We start from the raw sequence: 13,880 nt of genomic DNA, 5'->3' as shown, positions 1-13,880 counted from the left end.
GCAGATATACTAAGGGTCGAAGTGAATTTGAGGGAATTTCGAAGTAAAAAAATTCGAAATTCGAAGTAATTTTTTGGATACTTCGACCATCGAATAGGATACTACGACTTCGAATTTACTTCGACTTCGATTCGAAGTAAAAATCGTTAGAATATTTGATCATTCGATAATCGAAGTACTGTCTCTTTAAAAAAACTTCAACTTCAATACTTCGCCAAATTAAACCTGCCAAAGTGCTATGTTAAAACAAATTAGTGTGAGCGGACGCACACCCACGACACCCTCCTGTAGAGTCGCCTGGTGCTTGGTAATGGAAGTTTCGGCAGCTTCCTATTCAATGTACAAGAAGAAAATTACCAGCACTCACAGTCTTAATTTGCAGGAAAACCTTGCTTTATTTCAGTGCGGTGATGCAACGTTTCGGGCCACGCCCCTTTATCAAGCTATCAAGTGCTATGTTAGCCTATGGGGACCTTCTACAACATTTTTCTAAGTCTTTACACATAGAATAAAAATCCTTCGATCGGTCGCTAAAATCGTTCAGATCGTTCGATTTTTATTCGACCGCAGTATTGCCAAATTTGTTGAAAAAAATTCAACGTTTTTTAATTCGATGGTCGAATTTCGAAGTTTTTTTGTACTTGAAATTCGACCCTTGATAAATCTGCCCCTAAAAGTATATCTCTTTATATCTAAACACAGAATACTTTCCATTTAATTAACAAATAGCATTTATTTAATGGTATATTAGCAGTACAGAATAGTCTTAAAATGAAATATTTTCTTTTTTTGTGCAGGAATTTTATGTAGTTACAAGAAATTCAAAAACATTTACAAAGCCTACAAATGGCAAAACCTCATGTTTTGGTTTGCTTGTCTACACTTTGCTAACATCTGATATTTGGAAGACAGATGGTCTACCTGCAGTGTGTGAGACGAGTTCTGCAAGTTATTTAAAAAGAAATTCAATGGGTGTCATAAAAACTGTTACAAGAATTGAATTGATTTTGAGTTGTGTATAAGATAGCATTCAAGTGCAATATTATGACATTGTTTTCCTCTTCAAAATGAAACCGTATTTCATACAAAACAAAGTGCTTTGGCACTTACAGAAAAAACAGTTATGTGAGCCTTCAGGTCTCAGCATATTTATTTTGTTGCACAAAGAAAACAGTATATTTTATATATTTCCACAAGGTTTACTCTGTAGACCGTTGCATTTTTTTTTAAATATATTAACTTTTTTAAAATATGCGAACTCACTTTAATATACCTAAGCTGTTCTTTCAAATATAATGTAGTGTTTTGTTTTGGAAATAGGCTGGTTTAGAAACAAATGGAAAAAATAAATGCTAAATAGAGATGACTTCATAAAATATATGAACGAGTGCTCATCCTACCAAACAAACAATACTAATGTTTTTTTCTCCTGGGCAGTTACGGAATGGTGTTTTTTTTTGCCAGAGGTGAAGTAGATTAAGAAATGTAATTTGTCTTTGTAAACTAAAATGTGTGTGTTCTGCTTGATCAACAACCAATAAATAAGTCTGGCCTAATATAAAGACTACATTTGTAAGTCTTGTAATCCGTCTCTATAGCCAACGGGTCTGAAAAATCTTGTATTTCCATTTTCTGCAGTAGGGGATAAACTTTTGCAATTACAGAATTAATGTTTATACTATTATTTCAAAATGCTGCTCATAGTAAATGAATTATGCGAGTCTTAGTTTACTGCTAGCTGTGAAAATCTGGGCAACTAATTGTTTTACTTCACGGCGATTTTAACAAATAGCATGTTCTCCTTCATTTACATACTCTCTTCACTAACATAGAAATGGTGTCTGAACAGTTCTGAACTACATTCTTCATTAGACTTAATGTTTAATTAACTTTCATTAGCCTCAATGGAGCTTATGGTTTGAATTGTCTTCAAAAGCACTGAAATGGAAAGAAACATAAAGCCAAGCAAAGACGAATATCAAGAGCCATATTTACTAAGCAGCTCTAAACCATAATTCATTTAGACCCTATGAAGTTAGCACTGCTATGTAATTATGCTACTATGCCTTATTAAACATTTATAAGATTACAATACAGTTCTGGTTTTCTGATTCCCAGTGTAACCATTATCTGGTCACAGTGAAAAGATGGTTGAATTTTTTCCCCCAAAATAATCTTTTTTATTTATTAGTATTAAGCTTAAAGGAAAAGGCAAACTTGTTTTCCGCGTCTTCACCATGTTGCAGAGACTCCTTTCCTCTCCCTAATAGCTAACTTTTTTGCGACGTAAGGCATACTTTTCCTACATTTGGTTCAGCAATGGGTATCTCCCCTATTACACTTATACGCGTATTTTCCTTTATTACAAATTTATAGTTAAGTCTCAGAGAGGAATTGTTCTCTTCTTTGTTATGCACATGCACAAAGAATAATGAATGTTACATATCACAGAGAGTTAGACTTATCCAGCACGTCATTAGACCAGGGATGGTATCAACTATTGGGTATATATAATAATACTGGATACGCATTATAAAAATCCAGCAAGCTTGCAGAGGTGAGCTTGTAACTGTATCTTTTAACTCATCCTGTCTCATTTCAAATAGAGTGATTCTTGTTTTAAAATTGGGTTCCTTTATGCATATCATGATCCCGGGATCATCGCCTTTAACAGCATTGGCTTTCACACAGAAACTATCAAAATGTTCCTGGCTATTTTATCTTCCTAACTCAAAAACTGAAAAAATAGCATTAGAAACTATAGAGGATGAAACAGAAAATACAAAAAAGTAAGTGTTCAAATAGAAAATAACAAGACACTGTGGGAAAAACCAACCTTTTCATCAACGTACAGTATAAAACCACAGGTAAACCAATTGAAAAAAGCTCACTTTTAGCGCTGAAAATTATATTTTTGATACTAATGCATTCCATGTAGTGACTTCTTTTGACATTAAATTCTCTTTTATACCTTTTCCTAAGTAATTACCACTATTAATGAGGTAATCTTTTTTGAATTAGGGTTAAACACTTCCTAGTATGCTGATATCTCTACTAGGAAGAGTCAATGCAGTGAAAATGGTCATTCTAAATACTATACTCAATCAGAGTTTTCCCAATCCAAATCCCTGACAAAGAACTCAAGACTCTCCAATCTCAAATTGCCACCTTCGTATTGCAGAACTAAAGAACTAGAATATCCATGAACATCCGCGCTATATCCAAATTTAGGGGTGGCTGGGACCTTTTTCTGGTCCAGGTTTTAAAGGTGAAAACTCAGAATTTTCAAGAAGTTGCTAAAAGTCAGAATCAAGAAATCTGGCAAGGTCATGTAGAAGTCATGATCTGTGCTGGGTTTTATCCGATAATCTGAAACATTTTTTGAGTTATTTTATTGATAAATAACAAAAAAAAAATGGGAATGGGAATTTGGTCGAACTTGGTTTACTAAAAATAAAAAGATGAGATAAATTTGAGTTTTAGTAAATAGCCCCTAAATGTTACTACAGCCATGCTAGCACATCTTGTACAATGGTGCTCCATTGAAAAGACTCATAGATGAATGGACACTGAAAATACCTTGGCATAACCCCTAGTGTTAAGATACAGTATCTCGAAAAAGAAAATACAGAACCTCATCTGAAAGCCATTCTTCCCCTTATATTTACAATACATTACAGATCTGAGATTACTGTCAATTTAAATTCAAGCTAAGAGGCACACCAAGCATCACTATACCCATACATAGCAATCCTGAATTCCTGCTGGGCCTAACTTGTAACTTGTAACTAATAACTAGTAGCTAGTAAGTCGTCTGGAAAGTATTGTTCTCTCAAATGTACTGTCTATTGTGGCATGACCAAAGTGGGGCTGTGATGCAGTGGCTGACAATGGCATAACTGGTGGGTTTGTCCAGTAGTACAGTAAGTCTGGACCCATACATTCACCCTTCTCTCGCAAACTACAAAGGCATTTTGAACCTGACCTATGGACTGCATTGTTGAGTGGATACCTTCCAGACACACTAAAACTTATTAGGCAGATCTGCTCAGCTATAAAATGCCCAGAACACAAATTACATTACCCTTTGTAGTGGTATTTCTAGCTCACTGATCGATACCTGTTCATCAATAATGATGATAAGGCAATAACACACTGTTCATATTATGGATTTGAAGATTTATTTTTATGTTATACTGCTTACCCCAATCTCTCTCCCCCTCCTTTCATGTCTTTTCCCCTTCTTTTCTCTCCCTCCCTTTTCACCTAGATCTTGTATAATCATAAAACTTTGATGTTTTTGCATTATGATCAAAACATTATCTGCAGTGAATCCTCATTTTATGTATTAAAAAAAAACAAACCTTAATAAAGATGCTAAATGTAAGAGTTGAGACACTATTAATATGCAGTTCAGTCATTTGTTTTCTATTATTTTAATTCTGGTAAAATATGATCGATGTTTTTCAGAAGTTGGGGGCTGCTAGACATTATAGGTTAGACATTCATCTCAAATGTTCCTATACATATTCGGTGACCTCTATTTTTTTTTTTTTTTTGTATATTCTTATTTTGCATTTTACAATAATTAGGAATGCATATTTACGCTCTCAGGCGCCAGTTCCAAACATTCACTTCATATATATGTTGTCGCACTAGTACACATATTGTTTATAACACACTGACATGAGAGCTGGAAAAAAATAAGATACAATTACAGTAATAAAACGGGTACTGAAAGGAAAGTGTGCTTGCTATGGCGGTCAAAACTTGTACGTTATGGGTACATCCATGTAACTCGGGTGCATCAAAAAGAAGTTGTATTGAAATGTTTGTCGCAGATTTGTGTCCTATATGGGTAAACTAAACAATGATTATATCTTTATAACCCAACAAGGGGTATAGAGGAAGGGTAGGGAGGGTAACTGGAAAAAAAGAAAAGGAATTGCTCAACTGCCCTGATTACTTCAAAGGAAAAAAGCAAATATCTGGTGTAATGCCATTTACTGAGGTAAGTGTTATGTGAATGCTCCCGTGCGGTTACATATTTTGTAAAAAGTCGGATTCCAATAGTGTCACCCAAGGTGCCCATGTGGAAACATAAGCTGTTTGCTTATCATGTAGAAAGGAAACCAACTCTTCCATCCGTCTGATTTGACCCATTTCTTAGATCCATTCCTCAATAGTTGGTGGTTCATCTGATTTCCAATGCCGTGGGATTACTGACTGTGCTGCCCCCAGACAGAACTCCTCTAATGAATTTTTATATAAATGGCTAGGACCTGGTAACATGGAGAGGAGCCCTGTTGAAGGGTTCTTTATTGATGACCCGGAAAATCTTGTCCCAAAATGGAACTAATTTTTTACAATGCCACCAAACATGTGCCATGGAGCCTACCTCTTCATTACACCACCAGCACGTGTCAGAGGGTTGAGGTGTTGGGGAAGATTTTATGTAAAATTTCTGGGCATCTATACCATCTGGAGATTATTTTAAAATTTGTCTCTTGTGTTCTACATGCCATAGAGAATTTTTGGGTGAGAAAAAAGCATGTATTCCATTGTTCTTCCGAGAATGTTTTTTCATGTTCCTTTTCCCATTTACCTATGAACCCATAAGTCTTATCGCATTCTTCCATAACCTTATACAGTGTTCAGGTGGGGTGTGCTAAGGGGGTCTTAAGTACACAAAGGTTCTCAAAGGTAGATCTAGTGGCAGACAGGGCCTTCTTAAATGTAGGAGAGAGGAGCCAATGCTTTAGTTACTTATATTTTAGTTTGAACAGAAAAGCATCTTCTTTGCCAGGGCAAATCTCTGCCAAAGAGATCATAGACTTGTCTTTAACGACTTGGAAGCACATCAAGTGTTCCTTGGTTTTTTGTCCAGGAAAAGGCCCTTAGTCAAGCCCGGGAAGAAGGCTCGTGACCTCTATTTTTAATACAGAAATGTTAGAATTGTATCATATTATTGTAGTAATGATCACAATAACATAGTTAGAGAACACTTGCCACTTGGCATTACTGGTCATAGTAAAAAAAAAAAAAGAATGAAATGGTAGAATAGTGCATCAAAGGCTCCCAATCATTTTATTTTTCGACATGTGAAATTTCTTTCAAACATATTGAAACCTTCACTTTGTACATTTACTTCGCATATCACTATGACACTGCAAGATTAAAATTCAGTCAGTGATGTTTCTTAAGCCTTGTAATAAAAACAGCACCATCTGCTGCACATCATATACAAGTTTTTAATGAACTGATTATTAGATATTGTGTGAAAATTAAATCTGTTTTATTAGCATCTCTAAAACTTTCATTCCCTTACCTTTTATAAGCTGCATTTTATCTTGTATTATATACAGCATGGTCTCCCAAACCTTTTCAAGTGGATCAGTAAAGTAGGTGGATAATTTGCCATTATGTTCAAACCACTGATAGCTTCATCATCCCTGTAACTCAAGAAATGTGATTTATCTGGTCGGAGTTGTTGGGGCAAAACTTGATTTTTTTTTTAAACTCAAATTTTTCGACATTTATTAAAGTGGACCTGTCACCCAGACACAAAAAGCTACATAAAAAAGTCCTTTTTAAATTAAACATGAAATGCAATTTCATGCAATTTTTTTTATTAAAGCATTCATAGCCGTTGTAAGTTCATTTAAAAATCTTAGCTGTCAATCAAATCTTGTCTGCCCCTCCTCTAGGCTGTAAAAACCCTGAATCCAAAAATCTGCCATCTCAGACCTGCCGAGGTTGTGTATAAGTCATGGCAGAGGTCCCTATCCTATCTGGAAGTTTCTGTGGTTTGCGCTGGAATTAGCCAGAAAATCCGACTATTTCGGGCAAAAATAGTCGGAAAATTAAATCTGTTTTATTAGCATCTCTAAAACTTTCATTCCCTTACCTTTTATAAGCTGCATTTTATCTTGTATTATATACAGCATGGTCTCTCAAACCTTTTCAAGTGGATCAGTAAAGTAGGTGGATAATTTGCCATTATGTTCAAACCACTGATAGCTTCATCATCTCTGTAACTCAAGAAATGTGATTTATCTGGTCGGAGTTGTTGAGGCAAAACTTGATTTTTTTTTTAAACTCAAATTTTTCGACATTTATTAAAGTGGACCTGTCACCCAGACACAAAAAGCTACATAAAAAAGTCCTTTTTAAATTAAACATGAAATGCAATTTCAAGCAATTTTTTTTATTAAAGCATTCATAGCCGTTGTAAGTTCATTTAAAAATCTTAGCTGTCAATCAAATCTTGTCTGCCCCTCCTCTAGGCTGTAAAAACCCTGAATCCAAAAATCTGCCATCTCAGACCTGCCGAGGTTGTGTATAAGTCATGGCAGAGGTCCCTATCCTATCTGGAAGTTTCTGTGGTTTGCGCTGGAATTAGCCAGAAAATCCGACTATTTCGGGCAAAAATCCAAAAAAATTGGCTTTTCAGGAAAAAGCCCGAAACAATCAAGCAATTCAGGAAAAAAAATCATATGATTCTGGGTTTTGCTTGATTTTATAGAGTTTTTACCCTAACCAATGAAATCAATCTTTATTAATAATAAATAAGGTAAAATCGGGTATGGGGGTTTGGTCATGGTTTTTTTATTTAAATTATGAGATAAAATCGGATTTTAGTAAATAACCCCCTAAGTGTAAAAAACAATATGTAGATGAAATTAGTGACACTTTAAAAGAAAGGGTTAGGTAATATCTCTCTAATATAAGTTATACTAAAGTTAAAATATTGATGACCAAATATTTTCCCTTATGATCAAACAGATCCCCAAACTAATTTTTCTGTAATAGTTATAGGAAAAAGTGTAATTAGGACCCCAAGGTGCCAATAAAACAAATAGATTATTAAAACATGTAGTCTTTGGTTAGAAGTCACACGCATTAGCTTTGTGTTTAGCTGCTGGGACAAGCAGAAAATAGAAACCCTAATGGTGCTGTGAGATTACCAAAAGTAAACGTTTTGGTTACTGCGAACATTGAGAAACAAGTATTTTCTGAAACCTTGAATAGTCTTAATTTATAAAGAAAAAAACCTCATCAAGTAAAAGCTGGTGAGGTTCTACGTAAGTCAATAGGAATATTGACTATTCAGTTTGAGTTTTTTTCTTAAATAAACTAGCTATTCATTATTTCCATCTCAAATTTTGATAAATCAGCCTCCAGTCTTCGATTTATTAACCAGTGTAATCTTTGTACTACCGATACTGATGTGACTTTTGTAGTTAATTTGTTGCACTGTGGAAAGTAATTGACTATATCGTTAGCCTCCACATGCAATATGCATTTGATATTAACAATTTAGTTGGGTCTTAGGGCCCAGTGCTTCTGCTGAGTTGTCCTCAGTTCTAATACCCCATTTCAAATTAAGTTTTAATTAATCAATTAATTAATTAATTAATACATCTCAAAAAGATTCTGCTGGAATCCTTCTGGATTCTTCAATTGAAGCCTTCCTACAGCAACCCCCATGTCTTGAAGTGCAGTCACTGATGTTCTTATTTAACTAATTTCCCCAAGCCACTAGCTCTTTATGGTGTTTTTTTAAAAATGCAGAAACCGTGCATTAACATGATAATTTAAGGGCAGGTAACATGTCATAAGCCTTGGTTACTTAATAATACCAATTCAATATTTTCCTTCTTTAATTAGTTAGTGCATTTACTAACTGCATCCTTATAACTGCTGATTGGTTACAATGAGATACAGGTCTAGAATAAATATTCATCATATTTGTGCATCTCAAATCATATATTATATGTGTATAAAACTTCCATTGGCTATTATATACCTTTCAATGTAAAAGTCAGTTGTTGCATAAAATAAAAACAAGGCAACAATTCCAATATAATTTGCTATACAAAGAATTATATAAAATAGGTTATATTAGAGTCTTAAATACCAGTAAAGTGACCTGGACCTTTTGAAGGCTTGCTTTACCACTACCTCCAGAAGTTAAAACGAATGCTGATTTTGTTGATCCGCTGCAGGATTAATGTCAATTCCGGCCACCAGTGATGTCACTTCCAGTTTGCACAGGTCCTGGGTCAGGCTAAATTTTAAGGAATTGTAGGTAGGTTCCAGCATCCGTTCAATAGTGGGTCAGCAGGTCCACGTTGGCCCAAGGAAAGAGTGGAGTTTGTGCTCCAAAAATGATCCTGACAGTTAAGGGTCAAAGCAGCTAGAACAGTGAAGAGAGTGGTCCCCTGGTGTGCTATAGTTGTTCATCTGTTAAGCAACCAATGGTGAGTATTATTTTGGGGGATAAGCCCAGGAAAAAAGGTGGTGATAATGTTCTTAGTGAAGATCTGAAAGCTAAAGATAGGTAAATAGGGGCATGTTTGAGATACTGCATCATCTCAACTGAATATGTGTTGAGAATTGCATGTGATTGTGTTGGTAAGAATTCAGGATAAGGACAATTCAGATCTCTACATTTCTGGTTTCTATTGTAACATATTTAGACTGGGAATATTCTAATTATGCAATTGCAACTCTGGTATTCCAAATTGGTAGAATTACTGTAATATAAGTATACTTTTTATTTTTGAATTGTTGGAATTATCTTAATCATTTATGTGTTTATGTATTTGTACTCTTATGAAGTTTTATACAATTGTGAACATAACTCTTTAAGGCAAAATGTTAGTGTTTCTAAAGGCTTTTCCTATTGGCTGTAAGGTCTTTAAAGGGGTTGTTCACCTTTGAGACAACTTTTAATATGATGTAGAGAGTGATATTCTGAGACAATTTGTAATTAGTTTACTTTTTTATTATTTAAGGTTTTTATTCAGCAGTTCTTAAATTTGCATTTAAAGCAATCTGGTAGCTAGGGTTCAAATTACCCTAGCAACCATGCATTGATTAGAATAAGAGACTGGGACTGAATAGAAAGATGAGTAATAAAAAATAGCTATAAGAATACATTTGTAGCCTTACAGAGCATTTGCTTTATAGAAGGGTTCAGTGACACCCATTTGAAAGCTGTAAAGAGTCAGAAGAAAAAGCCAAATAACTATAAAACTATAAGAAAAGGGGGGGTTGTGGGAGCATTCAAAGGCTAAATTAAAATATGTTTAGGTACAATGTAAGTGCTACTTATTTGGACAATTAATCATTACACATTCCCTGGTCCCCTGTCTCATAAGTAATTCAGTATATATGCAAGTGCAGGTGTTTACAAAAACAGTTAAAAAGGGTTTTTAGTTACAAAGTTATGATCATAAAGTGGATAAGCCACCATACCACGTCAAGGTAAATCCATTATGGTGGTTCCTAACTTGTTTACCTCTGGTCATAGAATAAAAAGTCTTGTACCTCACTGCATAGTAGCATTACTTGTAATCATTGTCTCCTGAACCTTGGTTTCAGTCTGAGGGCTAGATCCTCCCCCGCCACTAGCTTTTGAGGCTTTTAAGAGAGAGAAATTGCCCAAACCAACGCCCATTATTTAAAAGAATAGGGCCACCATTTGTTTAAAGGGGTGGGTATGGGGTGCTACAAACCACGTGAAGCTTAGCCTGCAGCTTCTGGCTATAATACAATATACAAAAAAGGGGGGTTGTTGGAGCACTCAAAGGCTAAATTAAAATATGTTCAAGTACAATGGAAGAGCTACTGATTTGGCCAATTAATAAATGAACATTCCCAGGTCCCCTGTCTCATAAGTAATTCAGTATATATGCAAGTGCACATGTTTACAAAACAGTTATGATCATAAAGTTGATAAGCCACCATACCACGTCAACGTAAACCCGTTCGGTGGTCACTAAACAATGAAAACAAATTGAAAAGTTGCTTAGAATTGGCCATTCTATAACATGCTAAAAGTTACCTTAAAGGTGAACCACCCCTTTAAATACCCTCCTCCTACTGCATAGAGGTAGTCTATTTACTGTATAGAACCTTGATTTTTTTTTCTGGTCTAGTTTTTTTAGGGGTAAAACTTACATTTTTAGAGGAAAAAAAACAACTCCAAAGATTATGCTCCAAAGCTGCTAAAAATCCAAATCCGAAAATTCTCTAGCGAAAACCTGTCAAAGTCATGTAAAAGTCAATGGCAGATGTTCCTTTTACAATTTGAAGATGTTTCTTGCCTTCATGATCTTTGAGGGTTTAAGGCTGATTTCGTTTGATAATTAGAAAAAGTCAAGTTTTTCAGATGTCAAATAGAAAAAGACGATTGGAGTGTCAGATCTGATGCACTATTTTTTTATGACTTTTTCCCACACCGACTGTTTCAAACTGATTTTTGTTAAATTTGTGGATGGGAGTTTGGTCCACTTTAACTTTAACCTTCCACTTGCGATGAGTTGGAGCTGCTTGTTTTGAACTCTCAGTTTTCTGGTTTTGTCCTGGTTGCGGGGTCCAGTTGCTATTCATTTTTGCTTGTTTTAACAATTCTCTGTGTTATACGCAGTAATCTTCAGGAAAAACTCCTCCATGTCACTGCAGAGCTCTGTTTTATCTAGGTTTTTCATAGGGCAGAAAGTCAGTTCCTTTGAGAGTACTCTGAGTTCCACTGTAGTATGGGTTATATTTGGAGAGGTTGATGACAGAGCAATCAGTGTTGCACCTTGTAAACTTTGATGGGTCCACAGTCAAGGCTGCCTGAAGTCTTAGTCTGCTAAGTTTCTTTTTTTATTTTGGACCAGATGATATTGTAGGTTTTTGTAATATTGTTGCGATGCCTGCTTGATGTTGTCTGCAATTGGCCCATGCAGTGTACCATTCAATATATTAATCTTGAATCTCCTTTGTCACAGTTGGCACCCTAAAACCAGAACCAATGCCAAGCACCCTGTTCTCTGCTCTTGCTTCTGCCTTTAACATCCGCCTTTCACCTAGGCTAATCGGATGCTGCCAGGTCTTATTAAGAGAGGTGCCAAACTAAGGGTTGTGGATGAGCAAAGGGGCATGATGGTAAAGCAAAGTCTGTTGGGCAGAAGGTCGCAGTACAAGGCGTAAACAGAAGGCATAGTCAATCAGGCTGGGTCGGGGCAGGCAGAGTGCAAGCGGAATCAGGCAGGCAAGGGTCAAACCAAGAGATCAATCAGAAGGGATTCGGCTACAGAAGAGTCGTTACCATGCAGGGTCAGGATTTCAGAAGTCAGGATTGTCACAAACAGGCAGGGGTCACAACAGATAATCAGGAATCAGAAGCTTAACAGCATAGAGGCACAGAGTGTGTCAACGTTTTGGTCCTTTGTGAGCACTTTCTCCCCTTACATGGTTTGTAAGAGTTCAGAATACACAATGATGTCATATCCTAGTGATTAAGTATCTGAACAAATATACATAGTGCCCATCTTTTAATTTTAATCTAATTGTCATTTAGATAACTGGCTTCACAATACAATCCCTTATAAAGTATTACCTTGCTCATTGATGATTCAGAGATGGCAAGGTAATCATAGTAGTAATAAGAGACTATGATTACCCACATTCTCTGCAGAACATTTGTGTGATGCAATAGCTCCATAGATGTCTAGCAGAGCATCATAATGTATCACAAAATAGTGATAATAATAAAAGGAAGGCTTGTTAAAATGTTACTCTTTTTGTTTCCATTTGTGACTGAAATAAATGAATAAGCATTCTTGTGTAATTTTGGTGTGAAATTGTCCATCCCAAAAAAGTATATATGTAGGGGTGAAAACAGGGTTAACCTTATTTTCATACTTTTATAAATATGCCCCTACAAAAATCCTATACAAATAGAGCTATGAATTTTGCCTTTGACCAAACATGATGAGCTCTACTTTTGACCTTTAATAAGTATGCCCCAAGTGTATAAGTGCCTTTTTTATATTGAGAAGATTTTAGGAAACCGAGAATAAAGTCCTTAAAAATAATGCTGTAACAATTTACATGAAAGAGAAAAATCCTGCAAAAGGCACTCATTAAAAAGAATCTATGGATTACATAGGGCGGGCTATTATGTGCTAAATACCATGGAATAAACTGTATAGAGTATAATTTGCTTACACATATTTCACTGATACTAAAATCAGAGCCGAAATGCTGATAAAGTCATCAACCTTCATTTAATTATTTGGCCTTTTTACTGCCATAATGAGTTTTTGTACACCCATCAAAAGATGTGTTGTTTCATTTTCATAAGATAAAACATATTATGACTGCTGACCATAATATATTATAGCATTAAATGTCCCTGTCAGATTTACTGATTCAGCACATTTTAATCATTTTTATTTGCAGAGATCCTGAGAAACTCGTCTATAACCATTAAGGGGAGTTCTGCAAGCAAAAATGATGGAAATATTAAATATGCACTTTCTCCTAGCAAGACAGTATACAACACACAATCCATCAAGGAAAACAAATGATTTATGTTCTCAAACTGGACACCAATAAACCCATGTAAACTAATACCCTTGTCAATTGAAGTTAACTCTAAAATTAAAATCTTAGGGAACTGGGGTTGGGATAAATAACTGTGAAAACTTCATTGGCTACCTGGTGTTTATTTATTGACTTTTATTGGAAATCAATTCCCACCTTTAGCAAATAATGCAAGATTAATTTAATTCTGTTTGTTTTTTTTGCATCCATTAGCAGCTCAATTGCTATCATCAGTGTAACATAACTGATGAATTGCATCAATCTAAAATAAATGCAGAGCACTGATTGTAAAATATGTTTTCTGTTTATGCCAATGTCAATTCATTACATAAGCAGGTATTCATTTTCATCTTGGCAAAGCTTTGACGTGCCATTAACTCAGTTTGTGCAAATTTTTTCCCTCACTACCTTAGAATGATGGTTCTAATCTTAAAATAAATATTTGCAGGCTGTTTGTGTTAAAGCCATTTTTCATCATGGAGACTATCTGATTTTTA

This window comes from Xenopus laevis, chromosome 4L, assembly GCF_017654675.1.
Source record: "Xenopus laevis strain J_2021 chromosome 4L, Xenopus_laevis_v10.1, whole genome shotgun sequence".
Classification (NCBI taxonomy): Eukaryota; Metazoa; Chordata; class Amphibia; order Anura; family Pipidae; genus Xenopus; species Xenopus laevis.
Note: the sequence above shows the minus strand (reverse complement) of the source record.